Genomic DNA, 23,818 nt, shown 5'->3' with positions numbered 1-23,818 from the left:
AACTACTGACATGGTCTTTACCCTCAGACAGCTCCAAGAAAAGTGCAGAGAACAAAACAAAGGACTCTACATCACCTTTGTTGACCTCACCAAAACCTTCGACACCGTAAGCAGGAAAGGGCTTCGGCAAATACTAGAGCGCCTCGGATGCCCCCCAAAGTTCCTCAACATGGTTATCCAACTGCACGAAAACCAACAAGGTCGGGTCAGATACAGCAATGAGCTCTCTGAACCCTTCTCCATTAACAATGGCATGAAGCAAGGCTGCGTTCTCGCACCAACCCTCTTTTCAATCTTCTTCAGCATGATGCTGAAACAAGCCATGAAAGACCTCAACAATGAAGACGCTGTTTACATCCGGTACCGCACGGATGGCAGTCTCTTCAATCTGAGGTGCCTGCAAGCTCACATTAAGACACAAGAGCAACTTGTCCGTGAACTACTCTTTGCAGATGATGCCGCTTTAGTTGCCCATTCAGAGCCAGCTCTTCAGCGCTTGACGTCCTGTTTTGCGGAAACTGCCAAAATGTTTGGCCTGGAAGTCAGCCTGAAGAAAACTGAGGTCCTCCATCAGCCAGCTCCCCACCATGACTACCAGCCCCCCCACATCTCCATCGGGCACACAAAACTCAAAACGGTCAACCAGTTTACCTATCTCGGCTGCACCATTTCATCGGATGCAAGGATCGACAACGAGATAGACAACAGACTCGCCAAGGCAAATAGCGCCTTTGGAAGACTACACAAAAGAGTCTGGAAAAACAACCACCAGAAGAAACACACAAAGATTAGTGCCGACAGCATCGAATCCACGCTGCTGAAGATCCAACTGCACTGGTAGGTCACGTCTCCAGAATGGAGGACCATCGCCTTCCCAAGATCGTGTTATATGGCGAGCTCTCCACTGGCCACCATGACAGAGATGCACCAAAGAAGAGGTTCAAGGACTGCCTAAAGAAAGCTCTTGGTGCCTGCCACATTGACCACTGCCAGTGGGCTGATATCGCCTCAAACCGTGCATCTTGGCACCTCACAGTTTGGCGGGCAGCAACCTCCTTTGAAGAAGACCGCAGAGCCCACCTCACTGTCAAAAGGCAAAGGAGGAAAAACCCAACACCCAACCCCAACCAACCAATTTTCCCTTGCAACCATTGCAACCGTGTCTGCCTGTCCCGCATCAGACTTGTCAGCCACAAACGAGCCTGCTGTTGACATGGACATTACCCCTCCATAAATCTTCGTCCGCGAAGCCAAGCCAAAGAAGAAGGAGGAGGCTGAGGGTGACGTTAGAGGTTTACAAAATCAAGTGTGATAGAGGTAAAGGGAATGGCCTCAGTCTTTTTCCCAGGGTAGTGGATTCTATAACTAATAGACATGGGTTAAGGTGGGATGGGAAAGGTTTAAAGAGGACCAATGGCTAGTGAGTACATGGGACAAGCTACTAGAAGTGGTAGAAGTGTGATCTGGCCTCTCCTTGCAACTCAGCGCATGAGTCCTGGTAACATCCTTGTGAAACGTTTTGGCAACCTTTCCAGTTAATGACATACTTTTTCTTGCAAGGTGACCAGAATTGCACTCAGTATACCATATATGTCAGCGTATAAGATGACTGTTATGTAAGACGAACCCCAGAATTTCCACTTATAATGTAGGTTTTGAGCTATACTTGCTCTATGAGACTACCCCAAGTCTGGCACTTACACTGACCAGTGGAGCGATGCTATCACAATATCTTAAAAGCAAATTAACCAGTAAAGGTTTAAATTTTATTGCATATTTTAAAATAAACCAACATTTAAAGCCTCTACAGAGCCGACAGCAGTCGGACTTGATAATTGAACCCATGGGGAGCACTGAGACTTTGCTGTCATGGTTCACATTGTATACTTGGTTTATAAGACAATCCCTGGATTTGTGCTGACATTTATACATTCAAATCTTGTACACTCGCATATACAGTGCTTCTAATTGATATTTTCTCAGACTTGACTGTTCCAGTGAAAACAACCCAGGTTTGTCCAACTGCTCCTAATGCTCTCTGATCCAGGCAACTTCCTGATGAACCCCTTCTGCACGCTCTCCAAAGCTTTCACACCTTCTTGTAATGGGGCAACCAGGCTGCACATCATACTCCAAATCTGACCTGTTCAAAGTTTTATTCAAATGCAACATTAATTCTGGACTTTTATACTTACTCCCTCTACCAATGAAGGTAAACTGTGCTCCTCCTTCTGGCCCTCCCCCTCCCCCCACGATTTTGTCCAACATTTTTCCATACCTCAATGAAGGACTCAAGCCTGAAACGTTGGTTATTTATCCTTGCTATATAAAGGACACTGCTTGACCTGCTGAGTTTCTCCAGTATTGTGTTTTTACTTTTTAATTCACGTGATTAATCAAATCACCTTTATTTGTCATTTGACATACCATGCTCACACGATAAAGATGAAATAGTGATTCTCCAGGTCCAGAGCATATTTACATAAATTTGTTAAAATAGAAGTTAAACATATTAATTATTAAGACGTTTACTGTAAGAGTCCCCAGTATCAAGGTACTCCATGCACCTATGTTCTGGGAATTTAAGAATCTGATGGCTTGGAGGAAAAAATACTGTTGCCCAATCTGGATATATGAAACCTGGTGCTGTAGTACCTCCTACCAGATGGCAGAGGATGAACATTTGCATGAGGGGTGTGTGGAGCCCTTCACAATGATTATTGCCTTTCACCTGCATTGAGTGTTGTAGGTGTCTTTCATGGTAGGAAGAGAACCCCCATGGTGACTGGCTTTAATGGAGCCACTCTGGCTCTTCCTATTACAAATCTACAATGTATTCGCTCTTGGTTATTTCACAGTACTCAATAACTGACGGTACCATAACCACCTTCACTTTCATCAGCAAAATGGTGTAACTGAGCAAATGTAGCAATTCCAAAGTCTGTTGGTTTCAAACATCTGTTGACTTCAAACCTTTCTAACATTTCAAGACTCTCAATCCAATTTATCCAATCTTGCGTGATTGGATTCTGATCCCATTCATCCCATTCAAATTTTCTTCTGCACAATTTGAGCAGAATTTTCTTGGCTTTTAATACTACCAATGCCAATATTCCCAAAGGATCATATATTGAAAGATTACCTCTTCTTGTTAAAGGTCATTCTTTCAAAACAATTTTGAATTTGAAAACATCAGATTGAACACACCATGCATTCCTAGAATTCTTTCAATAGGTAAAAAGTCACAATCCAAGTTCAGACGTTTTATCTCCTTTGCTCTTTCTGCCTCAGGAATAAAAGCCACTACATCTTGACTGTTGCTAATCCATTTCATAGAGAAGAAACCTCCTTTATTACACATCTCTTTTAACTTGTGATAACGATCTATTGCTTCTTTTTCTGAAACCTCTGAAGTAAAACAATCATCAACATAGAAATTATTTCTGATGATGCTTAGAGCTTGAGAACTAAATAGCTCTTCATTATCTTTAGCACATTTCCTGAGAGCAAAATTTGCACAACTCGGTGACTAAGTTGCTCCGAATAGATGAACTGCCATTCTGCATTCAATCATATCTGACTTGAAATTGATATATTCCAAATGAAAGGAAGAATTTCTTTTGAATTTTCTCTTCAAATTCAGCATATGGTGTCCTGGAATTATTTCATTATCTGGCAGACAAATGTCTCCTTTCTTCAAAGGTAATGCTATACAGTAATGACCATCAACATGTTTAACAGAGTTTGAAACTAAATCAAAAAACTGTGTCCTCCTTTGAAGGTTCTTGAATATCTTTGCAACATTCAGGAAAATCAATTTTAAACTGTTGTTCCCACAGATCAAGTTTAACAACTGAAATTCTGTTAACATTTACGTTCAACGACTCCTGATCATTATTCATCTTTCCTCCTAATGGTCCGTTAATTGTCCATCAGAACAACGTTCTCATGGCTTAAGGTCTGTCATTTTGACTCATTACTTCTAGAGGTTCGAGGGCTTTTGGTACATCTAATCGAATTAACATCTCGATTTTAGCATCAATCTTGGGTAAGCAAATGTCTTTTAGATGATCCCACTGTTTGATATCATCCTGATAGGGAATATTCTCCTTATTCACAGGTGTAGTCTTCTGAGTATATACTCTTGGATGATCGCAAAATTAATTGCTATTCAATCCAAAAATTTGTAGACCTGAAACTATATTAGTTTCAATGTTCCTTTCATCATTCATTGTCTTCAACAAGATTTGTGATCTTTTACCAGAAGATTAAGTTTATTCATTAATTCAATGGTCCAAAATGATGCGGTACTTCCTAGATCAAAAAATGCATACATTTTCAATATACCTTCCTTTTTTTAGTATTAACCTGCACAGGAACTATTGAGAGAGCCTTGTCACTGGCCCTAGTAAGACTGTCTAAACCAAAGCTGAGGCATTCTCCTTGACTATGTCTTTAGTCTTGGATTCAGATTGTTTGACTTCCTTCTCAACTTTGTTGAGAGTGCAGTAACTTGGAATGTTTTAAACTACATATATCACAACTAATCACTTGTTACAAGCTTTGCGGATGTGTCCTTTACACAAGCAATAGAAACATATTCCATTCTTCTTTTTAAAAGGTTAATTTCTCATCATATGACTTTTTCTCCCATTGTGAACATCTTTGTAATACAAACAGCTTTCCTGTACAGTCTTATCTTCTTTTTCCATTGTTTCCTTGTTCTTTCTTGTGCTTGTATCTGACACAGCAGGAACAAAGGTACTTCCCTTTGGTTTCTGTTGAGACAATGATTTAGACTTCTTTACATCCTTAGGAACTATTGAAGTATCCTTTATGTTTCCAAATACTGGTACAGTGTTAACAAACACATGCCATTCTAAAAATTGGACAACATCCTCAAAGGTAGCCTCCCTTCCAGGAATAATTTTAAGCTCTGCGTCTTTGGTTCTCCATTGATCCTTCATCTTATAAGTTAATTTATTGACAATAATTGTTATATTAGCCAACAGAATCAGCTCTTGCAAATATACACTACTTCCCATTGCGTTACAACATCCTCTCAGAAAGAGACTTTGCATCCTCTGATTTTATTGCTGGCCAAGAAAGAATCTTGTCTATGTGGCCCTTGTGATGTTATGTTCATCGCCATAATGATGCAATAATTCTTTTATCCTTTTAAAACCTTAGTCTGGATCGATATATTGGCAACTTTTGACTAGATCCTTCACCTGTCCTCCAGATTACTGCTCCAGGTAATACAGACAATCTTTGGCATTTTAGTATTACTTTCAATGTGAAATTCAAAGGAATTTATGAACGTCAGATATTGTCATGGATCTCCATTAAAAACTGGATTTTCCTTCTTAGATAAACCATATGAAACTTGTTGCTGCGCTAACATAACAGAAATTTCATTTTGTTTTGCTATGAGTGATAATATATTGTCTTGCCCACCATAGCTTGCGACTGGTTGTCTTGTGAATGGAGCATATGGAACTTGAACTGGTGCTATATAGATCTTGAGTTGTAACTAATGGTATTGATGGGGATCCTTGGTATGTAAATGATGGGATTGGTGGAGATCCCTGACTTGTCGCTGGTTCTTCAGCAACATGAAGAGACCTCAATTGTTGAGTATGATCAACTCACATGCTTCAACCTGGTTGAAATGCTCTTTCGGGAAGATTCATAAATTGTGTGCTCGGAAAAGATTGAATGTCACTAGCCCTTTCCACAGGGTTGGTCATTGACATTCGAGCACTAGCATCACCACCCATGGCTCCTTGCTCAAGTAGACTTGTTTCTTGTGGCTGTGGTGCCCATTGACCTGCTGGTGGTTCCTTGGGTATTTCACTTTGAGTGACAGATCTTGTGGAAGCCTGCGCTAATGTTTTTACTCTGGCCATCTTCATAGCCCGTTGTTCCTCAATATCTAGCTTTTCCTTTTCTCTCTTTAATAATTTATTTTGTTCTTCTTGCCTTAATTGCTGATTCTTCATTTCAGCTTGTTGATCTTCTAAAGCATGTATTTTTGCTATCCCCTCATGTGGTGCAGAGATAGCAGCCAAGTCTGCTTGCGCCTTAGCATCCTCAGCTGATAGGCTTGAAGCATGCAAAGCTATACTTGCTCTAGATGCCTTTGAAGACCTTCCTATGCTCATAACTTTGGAAATATTATAATTAGGATTCACACCTGGTCATTCAGATACCACTGATTGAGTCTCTATCTTCAGCATTTTGCTCAGTACAGCACCAGTGGGGCTTTGCAGTTCCATTAAGCTCTAAGTCAGCGAATGAGGACTGCAGTGTGTTATCATGGTCCTCTTCTTGCTTGGTAGTTGAAGCCGCTTCTTCCATGGTGGCTGGCTCCAATCTCCTGCCAAGCATTGTCCATTCGCCTTGCTGGATCAACTCATAACCAGACAGCTCTGTGAAAGGAGCTGTTTGCTCAAGGTCTTTAGCCTGATGAGGCTTCTTCTTATCCATCATAGATTCTTCATGCTGCAGCCTGTCTTCTTGCCTGGCTTATCTGGTTCCTCAGAACTGTAAACAAATTTGTATCTTGCATGGTTACTTTTAGAGGATTTTTCTCACTCTATGTGTTTCACAAACTGACTTTCTCATCAGTTGTTTTCAAAAGATTCCTGGGCTTCCTGTCAACTTGGCTGGTAGCAATGGCTTTGGTTCTACCTTATCTCATTCCCAAGGCCACAGGTGTCTGTAGTCAGACATTCAGCTCAATTCAAACTGCACAATCAGACATACATAGTTGGCAGATATTTTCTCACAGAAAACTGGTTTTCAATTTTAAATCAGGTTGTAAATTCTCTCAGACAAATTTCTATGTTTCTTTCTTCCAAACAAAGTTTCCATCAAAATACTTTTCTTTGAATAAATAATGTAGACAACACTTTCCAAGTACTAGTAATTTTCAGTTCCAAAACATGTCATCTTCTAAGAAACATAAGCTTCGCTATTCCGAATTACAATCTTATCACTCCAATAAACCAAACTTTGTAGTTGTAGCTTTATGTAGCCTTTAATTTGTTGATATAAACATTTTGCATAACTTCGCATTGAGATTTTCATAACTATGGATAAACAAAACATTCGGTTATACTTAAAGAAATAACGATATAAGATGATAAAACAACGATAAGATGACAAATTCAAAGAAAAGTATTTTGAAAGCTTATGCTCCTCCATGGTTCTCCAGAGACTGAGATACAAACTCTCCGTTTGCCCAGATATTGCAACATATGATGTCATAGTAACTATGGTAACACTACAAGCAACAAACTTTCTTAAAAGGGATAGTCATAAAATTTTTAAAAATTAAAAACACAATGATCTTTTATGCTGATTTCACTATCCTCTGTAGAATGTAGTGAGGGTGGGAGATGAACGTTCCTCAGCCTTCGCAGGAAACTGCGGGACTTTCTTTGCTATGGAGCTGGTGTTAAGGGAGATTCTCCGCCAAGTACACGCCAAAGAACTTGATACTCTTGATGACCTCAACAGTGGAGTTGCCAGTGGTCAGCGTATCATGGTCCCCCTGGGCTCTCCTGAAGTCGACAATCATCTCTTTTGTTTAACATTCAGATGCAGGTTGTTGGCCCTGCACCAGTCTGAAAGTGACTGCACCTCATCTCTGTACGCTGACTCCTCATTCTTACTGATCAGTCCCATCATGGTCATGCTGTCAGTGAACTTGATGATGTGGATTAAGCAGTGTTTTGCTACACAGTCATGTGTCAGCAGAGTGAACAACAGTGGACAGCACACAGCCCTGGGTTTTGGGGGTAGGGGAGTGGAGGGGAAGGAGAGGGGGCCCCATGATCATTGTGATGCTCTTGGAGGTGCTGTTTCTGATCCAGACTGCCTGAGGTCTCCCAGACAGGAAGTTGAGAATCCAATTGCAGAGGGAGGTATTTAGACCCAGCAGGTTCAACTTCCCTATCAGGTACTGTAAAATGATTGTTTTGAATGCTGAACTGAAGTCAATAAACAGCAGTTGAACGTATGAGTCCTTATTTTCCGGGTCATCCATAGAGGGGTTGGGTCTGTATGCGAACTACAGTGGGTCCAGTGATGGGGGCAACAGGAGCTTCATGTGTCCCATGATGAGCCTCTGGAAGCACTTCATGATGATGGATGTGAATGCAACAGAGCAGTAGTCATTGAGGCAGGACACAGATGACTTCTTCTGCATGGGAACAATGGTTGTGGCTTTGAAGCATGTTGGGACCACAGAGCTTCTCAGGAAGATGTTAAAGATGTTGGTGAAAACATCAACTAGCTGAGCCGCACATTCCCTGACCACTCTGCCAGGGATGTATGCAGTCCAGCAGCTTTCCGCAGGTTGATCTTGCCTAGCTCATTCCTCACAGCCACTGCAAGATACAGCATCTGATCATTTGGAGGAGAGGTGGTCTTCTTTGCTGCAACATCGTTTTTCACCTCATGTTGTTCAGTGTGTCTGGGAGGGAGGCATCACCAACACAGGCAGATGGTGTAGTCCTGTGGTTGGTGATGATCTTGGATGCCCTTCCACATGTGTTGCATGTCCTTGCTGTGCTGGAAGTGACTATGAATATGTTGGCATATGCAGGCCTTACCTCCCTGATGGCCTTAAACAGTTTGGCTCTTGCAATCGCTAGGGATACCTTGTTGTCTGCTCTGAAGGTAGCACCTTGGTTCCTGAGCAGCAGATGCAGCTCCACAATCATCCATGACTTCTGATTAGAGCAAGTTCTGATGTTCTTGGATACAGAGATGTCATCCGAATACTTACTGATGTAGCTGGTCACTGATGCTGTATACTCCTCCAAATTGATGGAGTCACCACCTGTCGCTGCTTCCTTGAACATGTGCCAGTCAGTGCACTCAAAGCAGTCTTGAAGTACTTGAATGGCCTCCGCTGGCCAGGTTTTAACCTGCTTCGGAACTGGTCTGGATGCTGGTGTTAGCATTGAGGGGAGATTTGATAGAGGTTTACAAAATTTTGAGGGTAAATTTGAGTAGGCTTTTTCCATTTAGATTAGGAGAAATACAAGAGGACATGGCTTTAAGGGGAAAGGTAAAGGTTTAGGGGGAACATTAGGGGAACTTTTTCAACTCAGAGAGGGGAGGGAGAATGTGGAACGTGTTGCCATCTAATGTGGTAAATGTGGGCTCAATCTTAAGTTTTAAAAATAAACTGGATAGATACATGGATGGGAGAGATCTGGAGAGTTATGGAATGCGTGCAGGTCAGTGGGATTAGTGGAATGGCCTGTTTTCTGTGCTGTGTGTTCTATGGTTCTAGTCATTATTATGACAAAGATTTTAATTGTAGCATTTTAATACTGTTTTACACTTGAAAATTCTGATTAATTCTAGTTTGGGTACTGAAAATCTATAATGCTGTTATAATCGATTATATTTATTTTTGGTAGGGATATATTTGTGGGCACAACATTGAGGGCAGAGGACCTGTACTGTGCTAAATTCTATAATTTGCAGCCCAATTCTTGTCATTTTGAATGAAACTATTGAAGATTAAAAATCTTTTTACAATGCAAATCAAATAACAGGTTATTTTTGTTCTGGACCAGCCCTTAAGCCCTCGATGTCTGTGCCAAATACATTTCCAAATGAAAGTAAATCCTTTTTGCTAGCACATTAAAAATTCCTTCAATCTCTGCATATTCATGTGTCTATCTTAAAACTTCTGAAATGTTTTTAATATATCTGCTTTCACTATTACCCATCGCAGTGTATTGTACTGGATATACTCCAGTATTTGACTTCCTTTACTCGGATAAATATTCTGTCTATCCTATTAATTCCTCTCATAATATTATACACATCTATCAGGTCTTCCCTCAGCCTTCACTGCTTCAGAGAAAACAATCCAATTTGTTCATACTCTTCACATAACTCATTCCCTCTAAACCAGGCAACATCCTGGTAAATCTCTTCTGTCCCTTTTCCAAAGGCTCCATATCCTTCCTGTAATGGGGCAAGCAGAATTTTAAATTTAAATTTTTCAATTTAGACAAGCAGCAAAGTAACAGGCCATTTTGGCTCATGAATCAGTGCGGCCCAAATTACACCCAATTGACCTTCACCTCCTGCTGCGTTTCAAATGGTGTGAGGAAACCAAAGCCCTTGGAGAAAACTCACACAGATATGGGGAGAATGTACAAACTCCTTACATTTGCACCTCCTTACCGTGGGATTCAAACCCCAGTCCTGATCGCTGGCTCTGTAAAAGGCATTTCGCTAGCCACTACGCCGTCTGTGCCAGATGTGACTCTCCAAATGCGGACTAACCAAAGTTTGTACAGCTGCAATATGACTTCCTTACTCAATGCCCTGACCAATGAAGGCAGGTATGCTATATGCCTTTATTTTCACCTATTTGTATTTGTGATAAAATACTAATCATGGTGTGTACATTTTTTGTATAAAAATGTCAAATATGACCTAAGCATGTTTGATCACTGTTCAGATTGAACATCTTTTATCAGGAACATTAATTTTTTCTTCTCTCCACATATGCTGCTCAGAATTTTTTTTGTTTTTATTCAACTTTAGTAGATCTTTGACTTTTAGTCATAGTGTCATAGTGTTCTGTAGCACACCAGCTCACCATGCCTGAGAAACAAAATTATTTATCGCAAACTGTTTTTATTTTGAAGTACAGTTATGAAAGCAAATCAAGAGGCCAACTCATTTTTGAATTTTTTAAGATATTCAGCACAGTAACAGCCCCTTCCGGCCCACATGCCCGTGCCCCCAAATTCACCAAATAGCTTACAATTTCAGTACATTTTGAAGTGTGGGAGGAAACCAAAGCAGACATAGGGACAATGTACAAACTCCTTACAGTCAGTGCCGGGTTCAAACTGGGGTCGCTGCACTAACAGCTATGCAGACTAAGATCGCCAAGAGTGAGTAATTTCCATTTCTTCATGATGCTGGTTAAAGACAAACTTAAAAATTCAGAAAAGGTTCAAAGGTACCTTTTATTGTCATATAGTGATAAATTGAAAATGTATGCATGATACCCTTCAAAATTTGACTGCCATAAGGCAAAAAGAGTCACCATGATTATTGCCTGGCAACCCTAACACCTAATGATAAGAAACAAAATAGAGTCCCTTTATAGTCGCTGAATGTGGATTCACCTCCTGCGCTCCTACAGCCTCTGCAACCACACAGAGCCCAGTTCAACTTTCGGCAACCCAAGATCCAAACCCAAACCTCTCATACATTCAAGAAACCTTCCACGTCTGAGGCCCCTTCTGGTGCCCTTTTAGATCTCAACTGCTTGCGAGTGTTCAGAAAAATATCCTTGCTTTTAATTCACCTATAAATTAGATAGAAAGTTTAATGAACTATCTAAATTTTGCCAAAGTCTTCAGTTTTGTTGTTGGTGGTGGGGGGTGTTGTGTCTTTGGTATCTATTATGTTGAATGTCTTTAACCCCTTGTGCATCACTTTAATCAGAGAACTTAGCTAGGATCGGCTCCAGGAGTATGCTGTCTTATGTTGACCCTAACCCTAAGTACAATGTATCAATGCCCTGAAATCCTTCCTTGCTGCAGCCACTCGGGCAACAATAGTATAAATTAAATTACCACAATATCCAATGAGACAGAAAAAGGTAATAAATATAAAACATTTATATTCACAGTTGCAATTAGAGGGAAACTGTTCTTGAACCTAGAAGTGATAGACTTCTGCCTGAAGGCAGCAGTGAGAAGAGGTTGTGACTCGAGTGATGGGGATCCTTTATGATGTTGACTATCATCTTGAGACAGCACCTCACATAGACGGTGGTTAGTGCCTGTGATGGACTTGGCTCAGTTTCTTAGTTTCTGCAGCCTTCAGTGTGCTTGGAAGTGAGTTTCCTAACCAGACCACAATGCACTCAGTATATTTATCATAGAACCCCTATTAAAGGTTGATAAGTTATTTGACAACTTGCCAAATCAGCTCAGACACCTCTCGGAAGGTAGACTCATTGGATGCCTTGTTCACTGTGGCCTTAGCATGTTGGCCGCAGGAGAGGTCCTCCGATACCTGGACTCCCACGTACTTGAAGGTGCTGATGATCTCCATCATCATCTTGCCAATTTGTAAATGATTAGGGAAATGAGAAAGATAGTTTTTCTTTCAAGAAAATATTTTTTATACACACCTAATCTAATTAAAATGCTTTAAATGCTTTCTTTGGATTGACATTATTATCATATTCAGAATGTGTATTCACAGCTGGACTTGAATTTTTGTTTTAATTTAGTGATTCCACCACTCCCCCCACCCCACTCAGAACCTCTACTACCAACCCCCCATGTTCAGCGCCACCACCACCCTCCCCAGCATCATCACTAACCCCTCCACCCCACTCAACACCACCATTAACCCACCCCACCCCACTCAGCACCACTACTATCAAACCCCCCCCCCATTCAATGCCATCACCAACCCTCCCTGCACCGCCAAACCCCCCCCCCCCTCACCCCAACCCCACTCAGCACCCTCTTGGGATGTGGCCTGGAAGCCAATGGGGCGGCAGTCCAGAAAATGTTTGGAAACCACTGTTTTAATTTCATTTTTAAATTTAGACAAATTTTTACTGAAATGTAACCAATTGGGGACACACTATGATGCCAATGATCTATTACTAAGAGGTTTTATTTTAAGCATAACCATTATTATTCAAATAATTGTTTGTGAATTTTGAATTTATATTATTTTTTCAACTTGGTACTAGATGCAATCAATGCCAAATGCATGTATAGTATTTGTAGTATAAACTGATCCTCTTTATTCAGAATTGAGGCCATTAAATTGTATTAATAATGAACTTTGGGTTTTCTGTGAAGTCAGTGTCTCAGCAACCTTGTTAAATAGTGTTAAGCAATTTGTTTCTATGGTCAAGATCTTTTCAGTTCCCACTTGTGTGACAATGAAGTGTTTTGTGTTCTGATGGCTGTGTAAGCTGACTGATAAAAGAACCAGTTCTTGGGCTCCTGTGAAATTTTCCAGGACTAGTCACTTGTAGGATCATCAGCTACAGGAGTGATCCTATTACCTTGGGTCACTGAACTGTATCTGAATTGAATACTTCTGGTCCCATTTTGATAAAAATAACAAGCTAGACTGCTGCTTTGGCTAGTATCTCTCAGTGCTATTACTGTGGATTGTGTGTTTGTGCTTTTTGAGGTGTTTTACTGAGAAACTTTTACAAAGATTATATAATTAATGTTCCTTATATAAATAGTCAGTCAATATTTATGCAAAATAATTCACAGTTCTGCACAAGTATGTTTGAGTCAAAAGTCCCTAACTGCCACATATCTGGTTACCACTGCCAAATTACTCTATTCCAGCACTGAACTGATCCCTGTGGCAACTAGCAACGGAGTCTGTACTTCCTGCAGATTCCAAGCACTTGAACAAAGAAATCTTCATTGCACCTGCCTCTCAAGCTCCCATCTATGTGAATGAAGCTGAGGGGGAAGGTCCAATTTCCACATGACACAGAGATTGTTAGAATTGAATTAGTTTAAATCAATTGTGCAGTTTTAATAAATTTAATTTTTAATAGCTTTTATCTGTCAGATGTTGGGAAACATAGAGAATAATGCAAGGGAGGAGATGAAAGAAATCAGTATCTCTAAGGACATGGTCTTGGGAAATTGAAGGCCGATAAATCCCAAGGGCCTGATCCTAGGGTACTTAAAGAAGTGGACATTCAGATAGCAGATGCTTTAAGAATTATTTTCCAGAACTCGATAGACTCAGGATCAGTACCCATGGATTGGAGGGTAGCTAATGTTACCCCACTATTTAAAAAGGGGGGTAGAGAAAAAGCGGGGAATTTTAGGCCGGTGAGCCTTACATCAGTAGTGGGCAAAATGATGGAATCCATTATTAAGGATGTAATAGCGGAGCATATGACTAGCAGAGAAGGGATTGGACAGAGTCAACATGGATTTACAAAAGGTAAATCATGCTTGACAAATCTATTGGAATTCTTTGAGATGGTGACAGGTAAAATAGATGGGAGAGAGCCAGTGGATGTGGTGTACCTGGATTTCCAAAAGGCCTTCGATAAGGTCCCACATAAACAACTGGCATGCAAAATCAGGCTCATGGAATTGGGGGCATGGTATTGATGTGGAATGAGAACTGGCTGGCAGATAGAAGATAGAGAGTTGGGATAAACGGCTCATTTTCTGAGTGGCAGGCGGTGACTAATGGGGTGCCACAGGGATCTGTACTGGGACCCCAGCTGTTCACAATTTACATTAATGATCTAGATGAGGGGATTGGATGTAATATCTCCAAATTTGCAGACGACACTAAGCTAGGAGGGGTTGTATGCACTGAAGAGAGGGTCAGGAAGCTCCAGTGTGATTTGGATAAATTGGGGGACTGGGCAGATACATGGCAAATGCACTACAATGTGGATAAATGTGAGGTTATCCACTTTGGTAATACAAACTGGAGGGCAGATTACTATCTGAATGGCAATAGATTAGGAGATGAGGAAGTCCAGAGAGACCTAGGGGTTCTTGTGCACCAGTCACTGAAGGCGAGCATGCAGATACAGCAGGCGGTTAAAAAGGCAAATGGTATGTTGGCCTTCATATCAAGAGGGTTTGAGTATAGGAATAAGGATACCTTACTGCAGCTGTACAGAGCCTTGGTGAGACCACATCTGGAGTATTGTGTGCAGTTTTGGTCGCCTTATCTGAGGAAGGATGTTCTTGCAATGGAGGGAGTGCAAAGGCGATTCACCAGGCTGATACCTGGAATGGCAGGAATAACTTATGAGGAAAGATTGTGGAATTTGGGATTGTACTCGTGGAGTTTAGAAGATTGAGAGGGGATATAATAGAGACATATAAAATTCTGGCAGGACTGGACAGAATGGATGCAGAAGGGATGTTTCCAATGCTGGGGGAGTCCAGATCCCGGGGCCATGGTTCAAGGATAATAGGCAAACCATTTATAACCATGTGGAGGAATTTCTTTAGCCAGAGGGTGGTGAATTTGTGGAATTCATTGCCATAGAGAGCAGTAGAGGCAGGTTCATTGAATATATTTAAGAGGGGATTAGATATATTTCTTCAGTGTAAGGGAATTAGGGGTTACGGAGAGAAGGCGGGGATGGGGTACTGAACTTTAAGATCAGCCATGATCTCATTGAATGGCGGAGCAGGCTCAAAGGTCCGAATGACCTATTCCTGCTCCTATCTTCTATGTTTCTATGTTTCTATATTCAAAACCAAGCCCAGAACATGGCTTAAGCAGCATCAGGGCATTTCCATGGAATTTAACATTGGAATGCCAAGAACTAATCAAGATCTCACCTGTGGTTCCTTGAAGAAGTCCTGGCTTGGCTCCAACTCAAGGTTGATTTGGCCAACAGGGGGGCATAGGCAGGGAACTAATCCTGCCACTGACTCCTCAAAGAAATTAAATCTTGCTTTCAGGTGACCAGAAGGAGAGATTTAGTTTTGAAAGGATTTGCTAGAGTGAGTGGTTCGTACTTGTGAAGTAGACCTCGTGCATGTACAGCACAGAAGGAATTCAACCAAAACTATTTGCACAAGGAAGACTGCGGATGCCAGGAAGCCTGGCAGCTTAGTTCCTCCAGCATCTTGTGAGCTGCTCGTTTTTACAAAGGAAGTGGTTAGAATGTGGAAGCAGCTAAGGCAGATGTCGTATACATGAGGGACATGTTTTATGTTTGTGAATTTGAAGGGGAAGATCAATAAATATATTAAGTAAAAGGGAACAGAAGGATTGCTGACTGAATTAATTGAGGTCAGGCTGGAAAATCTTCATGTGGACTGTAAAAACAAACGTGGATTAGAGGGCGGAAGGATTGTTTCCATGTTGCACATTTTGTATAGGACAATGCTTCCTATACAAATCCACTCTCAGGATCTGTTAATTCTGGCCACAGACGGATTTGACTATCACATAATGAGAAGGCTGGCAGCAAAACTCTGCATGCCAAACTGCATGAGTTTTTCAAGCTTTGTTGGGACCAAGGTAAACTGCCTCAGGATCTTCGTGATGCCACCATCATCACCCTGTACAAAAACAAAGGCGAGAAATCAGACTGCTCAAACTACAGGGGAATCACGTTGCTCTCCATTGCAGGCAAAATCTTCGCTAGGATTCTACTAAATAGAATAATACCTAGTGTCGCCGAGAATATTCTCCCAGAATCACAGTGCGGCTTTCGCGCAAACAGAGGAACCACTGACATGGTCTTTGCCCTCAGACAGCTCCAAGAAAAGTGCAGAGAACAAAACAAAGGACTCTACATCACCTTTGTTGACCTCACCAAAGCCTTCGACACCGTGAGCAGGAAAGGGCTTTGGCAAATACTAGAGCGCATCGGATGTCCCCCAAAGTTCCTCAACATGATTATCCAACTGCACGAAAACCAACAAGGTCGGGTCAGATACAGCAATGAGCTCTCTGAACCCTTCTCCATTAACAATGGCGTGAAGCAAGGCTGTGTTCTCGCACCAACCCTCTTTTCAATCTTCTTCAGCATGATGCTGAACCAAGCCATGAAAGACCCCAACAATGAAGACGCTGTTTACATCCGGTACCGCACGGATGGCAGTCCCTTCAATCTGAAGCGCCTGCAAGCTCACACCAAGACACAAGAGAAACTTGTCCGTGAACTACTCTTTGCAGACGATGCCGCTTTAGTTGCCCATTCAGAGCCAGCTCTTCAGCGCTTGACGTCCTGCTTTGCGGAAACTGCCAAAATGTTTGGCCTGGAAGTCAGCCTGAAGAAAACTGAGGTCCTCCATCAGCCAGCTCCCCACCATGACTACCAGCCCCCCCACATCTCCATCGGGCACACAAAACTCAAAACGGTCAACCAGTTTACCTATCTCGGCTGCACCATTTCATCAGATGCAAGGATCGACAATGAGATAGACAACAGACTCGCCAAGGCAAATAGCGCCTTTGGAAGACTACACAAAAGAGTCTGGAAAAACAACCAACTGAAAAACCTCACAAAGATAAGCGTATACAGAGCCGTTGTCATACCCACACTCCTGTTCGGCTCCGAATCATGGGTCCTCTACCGGCACCACCTACGGCTCCTAGAACGCTTCCACCAGCGTTGTCTCCGCTCCATCCTCAACATCCATTGGAGCGCTTACATCCCTAACGTCGAAGTACTCGAGATGGCAGAGGTCGACAGCATCGAGTCCACGCTGCTGAAGATCCAGCTGCGCTGGATGGGTCACGTCTCCAGAATGGAGGACCATCGCCTTCCCAAGATCGTGTTATATGGCGAGCTCTCCACTGGCCACCGTGACAGAGGTGCACCAAAGAAAAGGTACAAGGACTGCCTAAAGAAATCACTTGGTGCCTGCCACATTGACCACCGCCAGTGGGCTGATAACGCCTCAAACCGTGCATCTTGGCGCCTCACAGTTTGGCGGGCAGCAACCTCCTTTGAAGAAGACCGCAGAGCCCACCTCACTGACAAAAGACAAAGGAGGAAAAACCCAACACCCAACCCCAACCAACCAATTTTCCCCTGCAACCGCTGCAATCGTGTCTGCCTGTCCCGCATCGGACTTGTCAGCCACAAACGAGCCTGCAGCTGACGTGGACTTTTTACCCCCTCCATAAATCTTCGTCCGCGAAGCCAAGCCAAAGAAAAGAAGAATGAGATAGAAACATCCCGATGCTTGTGGATTATTCATTACTTTCTGCAGAAATGGAAATTTCTGGGAGGTATTCAGCTAGAAAATCTGCAGATGATGGGGTCAAGTGCAATACACAAACGTGCTGGAGAAACTCAGCAGATAATGCAGCATCCAAAGGAAGTAAAGGGGAATCAATGAAGAGCCTAGAATTCTACGAATTCTGCATGACCTTCTGAGTTCCTCCAGGACATTGGTGTGTTGTAATTTCTAAGAGGTCACTAATTCACAATGGTATTTTCCTCGTAGCTGTGGAATAGCAATTCTTTCTCTGGGTTCCTCAAGAATCCAACCTGTGTAGACAATTAATTCAAAGTTCTTATTTCAGAACACTTTGGTAAATAAAACTAGATATAAAACACCATGGAATATTCTGCCATGACATTGACATGGATACTGAATGTAGTGAATAACTCAATGTAGATGAGTAAATTGTGTTTTGGATAATGCCAATCACAACTTTAATGACTTTTCAGGATGATTTTATCAGATAATTTTTGATTCATGCTGTAGTTTTTACTCCCTGTGTCACTGTGATCTATTGCAGCGGGTACAATATCATGCTGGGATGCAAATTTGAAAAGTATCTTCGGTACATTGCCAAAACATGGTATAATAGAATGCTCATTGGTAATGAACAAGCTAGTACTTTTGATATATGCATCTATGCTGAATTACTTCCCTCAGGTGATTTCATCAGTGCTTTAAAGATGACCCTTCTTTCTCTAGGTTGTCGCTATTCTGGTGAACATATTTGGTGGAATCATGCGCTGTGATATCATTGCTAAAGGCATTATTGTAGCTGTGGAAGAGTTGGATTTGAAGATCCCTATAGTTGTGAGATTACAAGGTGAGCATGAAGAGAGGCATTTGATTTTGAAATAGCTACTTCCCACTTTCTTTATTCTCAGAAAAGCAGAACTCCACTGGTTGATACTTGCACAAGTAAATCAGAGTTGTGCAACACAAAAAGAGGACATTCAGCCCGTCACATCTGTGATTACCTATTTGCCCAGCTGCACTAGTAGCATTTGACCTTGTTAAGTGCAATTTCTTCCAGGCCTATAAAGTTCTCCTCAACGTAAAGATTGTATCTAACTCACCACCTCTTCTGGCAGCAAGTTCCAGATCCCCTTCAAATCTCCTTCTTCTCTCCTTAAACCTCTGCCTTCTTGTTTTTGATATCCCTAACCATGGGGAAATAGAATTCTGACTCTGCCCTATCTATCATGCTTATTAATTTGTACACCTCATCCTTCAGCCTCCTTTGCTTCAGGGAAAATAGGCCCAGCCTATCTCTCCTCATAAATGAAGTGTTCCAATCCAGGCAGCATCCCAGAGATTCTCCTCTGCACTCTCTCAAGTGCAACCATATCTTTCCTATTGTGAGGTGAGCATAACTGAACCCAATACTCTGTAGTCTAACATCCTAACGTATATCCTATGTCTTGCCCTATTAAGGTAAGTATAGCAAATGTTTTCTTCAACATTATGCCTACCTCTATTGCAATTTTCAGGGAACTGTGGACTTGAACCTCCAGGAATTTTGTTCATCATATTTACTCTACATGTCCTACCCCAATTTGAATTCCTAGAATGCATTGCCTCATATCTGTCAAAATTAAATTCCATCTGCCAGTGATCTGCCCAACTTTCCCTCTAATCTACATTCTGATTTGACTTTTGACAAGCTTTCTTGCTATCCACAACACCACCTTATGATGTCGGGGCACAATAGGCCATTCAATCACAGATAATGTATTTTTTCCTTTCAAACCCATTCTCCTGCCTTCTCCCCATAACCTTTGGCACCCTTACTAATCAAGAACCTATCAATCTCTGCTTTCAATCTACCCAGTGACTTGATTTTCACAGTCATTTGTGGCAACAAATTCCACAGATTCATCATCCTCTGGCTGAAGAAATTTCTCCTTATTTCTGTTCTAAAGGGACATCCTTTTATTCTGAAGCTATGCTGTCTGGTTCCAGACTCTACCACTAATAGATAAATCTTGTCCACGCCCACTCCATCCAGCCTTTCAAAATTTTATGTCTTGATAAAATTCTCCTCCCCCCTCCCCCCACCATCCTCCCAAACTAACGAGTGCAGGCCCAGAGCCATCAAACGCTTCTCATATGTTAACCTTCTCATCGCCATGATAATTCCCATTACCCTGTCTGGACTCTCGATCACTCCTTCCTTATATATGGACTCAGACCTGCTCACAACACTCCAAATGTGGTCTGACGAACCCTCAGCATTACATCTTTGCTTTTATATTTTAGTCCTCTCAAAACAAATGCTAAATTACATTTCCCTTCCTAACTACTGACTCAATCTGCAGGTTTACCTTTAGAGCCGGTGTGGCCAAACCTGCTTAAGGTAGGAGCCACATACAATAAACTTCAGATGTTTGAGAGCCACACGTTTACACGTTTTTACTCTTACATGCATATTTTGATACAAAAAATTTACATAAATATTAAGAAATACATGTATGTAATAATATTTATTTATGTATATAGTATTTAAACTGCTCATTTGTATTGGTTTAATTAATCAAAATATACTCATGCGATAGTCGAATTCTGTGGACCAATTTTTAGGGTAAAATTTAGGGGGTCAATTATTACACACAGACAACTTTTGATCTCGGTAAGTACTGGAGTTGTTTGAAGCATCAGGAGCTCAGATGGGTGACCGACAGGGTCCATGTAAGTCCAGGTTCGCAATATTAGAAACTCCAATGGGTGGGTGGGTGCCACCATCACATGATCGCAAGCCACATCTACACATCCCAAATACCTACATATCCCAATTCATGTGCAATGAGGGCAGACCGACGTTCAGGTCGGTGGCTGTCAGCCTTGTCTAGCATGGTTCTGATGTTCCAGCATGCTAGCTTGAGTTTGTGAGCATCTTTTGAGGGGGAGGACGTGGAGGGGGAGGATGTGGAGGGGGAGGACGTGGAGGGGGAGGACGTGGACCTGTCCTCGGGCCTGCGCAAAGGAGCTTTTAGGTGGAGTGCAGTGCGCGCAGTACTGGCCACACCCTTTACACCCATGGTTCGTGTGCCGTGGCCAAGCAAGCTGGGACGTGGCAGCGAGGTCCTTGGGTCGTAGGTTTTATATCGGAGTGGCCCCAACAATGAAGACGCTGTTTACATCCGGTACCGCACGGATGGCAGTCTCTTCAATCTGAGGCGCCTGCAAGCTCACACCAAGACACAAGAGAAACTTGTCCGTGAACTACTCTTTGCAGATGATGCCGCTTTAGTTGCCCATTCAGAGCCAGCTCTTCAGCGCTTGACGTCCTGCTTTGCGGAAACTGCCAAAATGTTTGGCCTGGAAGTCAGCCTGAAGAAAACTGAGGTCCTCCATCAGCCAGCTCCCCACCATGACTACCAGCCCCCCCACATCTCCATCGGGCACACAAAACTCAAAACGGTCAACCAGTTTACCTATCTCGGCTGCACCATTTCATCAGATGCAAGGATCGACAATGAGATAGACAACAGACTCGCCAAGGCAAATAGCGCCTTTGGAAGACTACACAAAAGAGTCTGGAAAAACAACCAACTGAAAAACCTCACAAAGATAAGCGTATACAGAGCCGTTGTCATACCCACACTCCTGTTCGGCTCCGAATCATGGGTCCTCTACCGGCACCACCTACGGCTCCTAGAACGCTTCCACCAGCGTTGTCTCCGCTCCATCCTCAACATCCATTGGAGCGCTTACACCCCTAACGTCGAAGTACTCGAGATGGCAGAGGTCGACAGCATCGAGTCCACGCTGCTGAAGATCCAGCTGCGCTGGATGGGTCACGTCTCCAGAATGGAGGACCATCGCCTTCCCAAGATCGTGTTATATGGCGAGCTCTCCACTGGCCACCGTGACAGAGGTGCACCAAAGAAAAGGTACAAGGACTGCCTAAAGAAATCTCTTGGTGCCTGCCACATTGACCACCGCCAGTGGGCTGATAACGCCTCAAACCGTGCATCTTGGCGCCTCACAGTTTGGCGGGCAGCAACCTCCTTTGAAGAAGACCGCAGAGCCCACCTCACTGACAAAAGGCAAAGGAGGAAAAGCCCAACACCCAACCCCAACCAACCAATTTTCCCTTGTAACCGCTGCAATCGTGTCTGCCTGTCCCACATCGGACTTGTCAGCCACAAACGAGCCTGCAGCTGACGAGGACTTTTTACCCCCTCCATAAATCTTCGTCCGCGAAGCCAAGCCAAAGAAGAAGACATATCCCAATACATCCCAAATACCTCTGTGAGCTGCACATTCATGTCAAAGAGCCACATGTGGCTCTGGAGCCACAGTTTGGCCACTCCTGCTTTAGAGAATCCTGCACTAGGACACCTAAGTCCCTTTGGATCTCAGATTTCTGAATTCTCTCCCCATTTAGAAAATATTCTGCACCTTTATTCCTTCTACCAAAATGCATGACCGTACACTCCCCTATGCTGTCTTCCATCTTTCTCTCTGCATAATCCCTGCTCCCTCAACACAGCCTGCCACTCTGCCTTCCTTTGTATTATATGGAAACTTGGCCACAACCACCAATTTTTGTGTTATTTGCCAACTTATACTTCCTACATTCCTATCCAAATAATTAATATCAAATAGATCAGGGTTCCAGCACTGATTTGTGTAATGCGCCAGAAATACTCCTTCCATCTCTCTTCCTTCTATCACTGAGCTCATTTTGGATCCAATTAACCACCTCTCTTTGGATCCCATATGCATTAATCTTCTGAACTAACCTGCCATTGCAGGACAGCAAAACAAGGAAGTCTGCAGACAATGTGATTATTGTACTTCATACACAAGGTGCTGGAGAAACTCAGCAGGTCCCATAGTGTGGTTTGGAGGCAAAAATATGAAATACTTTGAAGAGGATGTTCCTAGTCAGAATTAACCCTGGACTCACTGCAGTTCACCTATCACCACAACCGTTCCATAGCAAACATAATTTCACTGGCTCGCCACTCAGCGTTGGATCACCTGGACTACAACGTGTACACCTGGCTGCTTTTCATTGATTACAGCTCAGCTTCCAACACCATCATCCCCTAAATACTGGTCAACAAGCTCCAAAACCTGGGCCTCTGCTTCTGGAACCTTGACCTTCTCATCGGAAGACCCTAGTCAGTAACAACGGGGTGGCAGAATTAGCACAACACTGTTTTGGCACCAATTGCCAGGACTGGGGTTCGAATCCCACATTGGCTGTAAGGAGTTTGTACGATCTCCCATTTCTGTCTGTGTTTTCCCCAGGGGCTCCAGTTTCCTACCAGAAATGTTCTGAGATTGTAGGCCAATTGGGTGTATTTGAGCAGCACAGACTCGTGGGTTAAAAAGGCCTGTTACTTTGCTGTGTCTAAAGAAAAGTGTCCTCCTCAGAGACAATCAACACTGTTCTCTCACTACACCCATGACTGTGTATGTAGGCACAATTCAAATGCCATCTACAAATTTACCGATGACCCAATAGTTTCCAGCAGAATCGTAGACAGCAATGAAGAAGCATAAAGGGGTGAAATAAATCAGCTTGTTGAATGGTGTCACAACAACATCCTTGCTCGCAACATGAGAAAAACTGAGGATCTAATTGACTTCAGGAAGAAGAAACAAGGAGAACATAAACTAGTCCTCATTGTGCGGTCAGCACTGGAGAGGGTAAAGAACCAAATTCCTGGGTGTCAACATCTCTGAAAATCTATCCTGGGGCCATCATGTCGATGCAATCATGAAGAAGGCTTGCCAGTGGCTATATTTCATTAGGGCTTGTGGAAATTTAGTATATCACCAAAGGTTCTTATAAATTTCTGCAGGTGTACTGTGGAGAGCATTCTGACAGGTTGCATCATTGTCAGAATCAGAATTTACTGTCATGAACAAGTCACAAAATATGGTATAGAGGTGCCAATGCACAGGACAGGAAGAAGTTATGAATGCTATAATCTGCCAGAGTTATCATGGGCATTTGTCTTCACTCCATTAAGAACATCTATAAAAAGTGGTATCTCAAGAAAGCAGCCTCTATCATT

The 23,818-nt window shown here is 42.6% G+C and overlaps 1 pseudogene; it reads left to right on the top strand.

Annotated features, from left to right (window-relative positions):
• Positions 1-23,818, top strand: part of LOC138738981 (succinate--CoA ligase [ADP-forming] subunit beta, mitochondrial-like) — a 198,132-nt pseudogene that overhangs the window by 133,331 nt on the left and 40,983 nt on the right.

This window comes from Narcine bancroftii, chromosome 7 (genome assembly GCF_036971445.1).
Source record: "Narcine bancroftii isolate sNarBan1 chromosome 7, sNarBan1.hap1, whole genome shotgun sequence".
NCBI classification, from domain to species: Eukaryota; Metazoa; Chordata; class Chondrichthyes; order Torpediniformes; family Narcinidae; genus Narcine; species Narcine bancroftii.
This window is presented reverse-complemented; position numbering and strand designations above follow the sequence as displayed.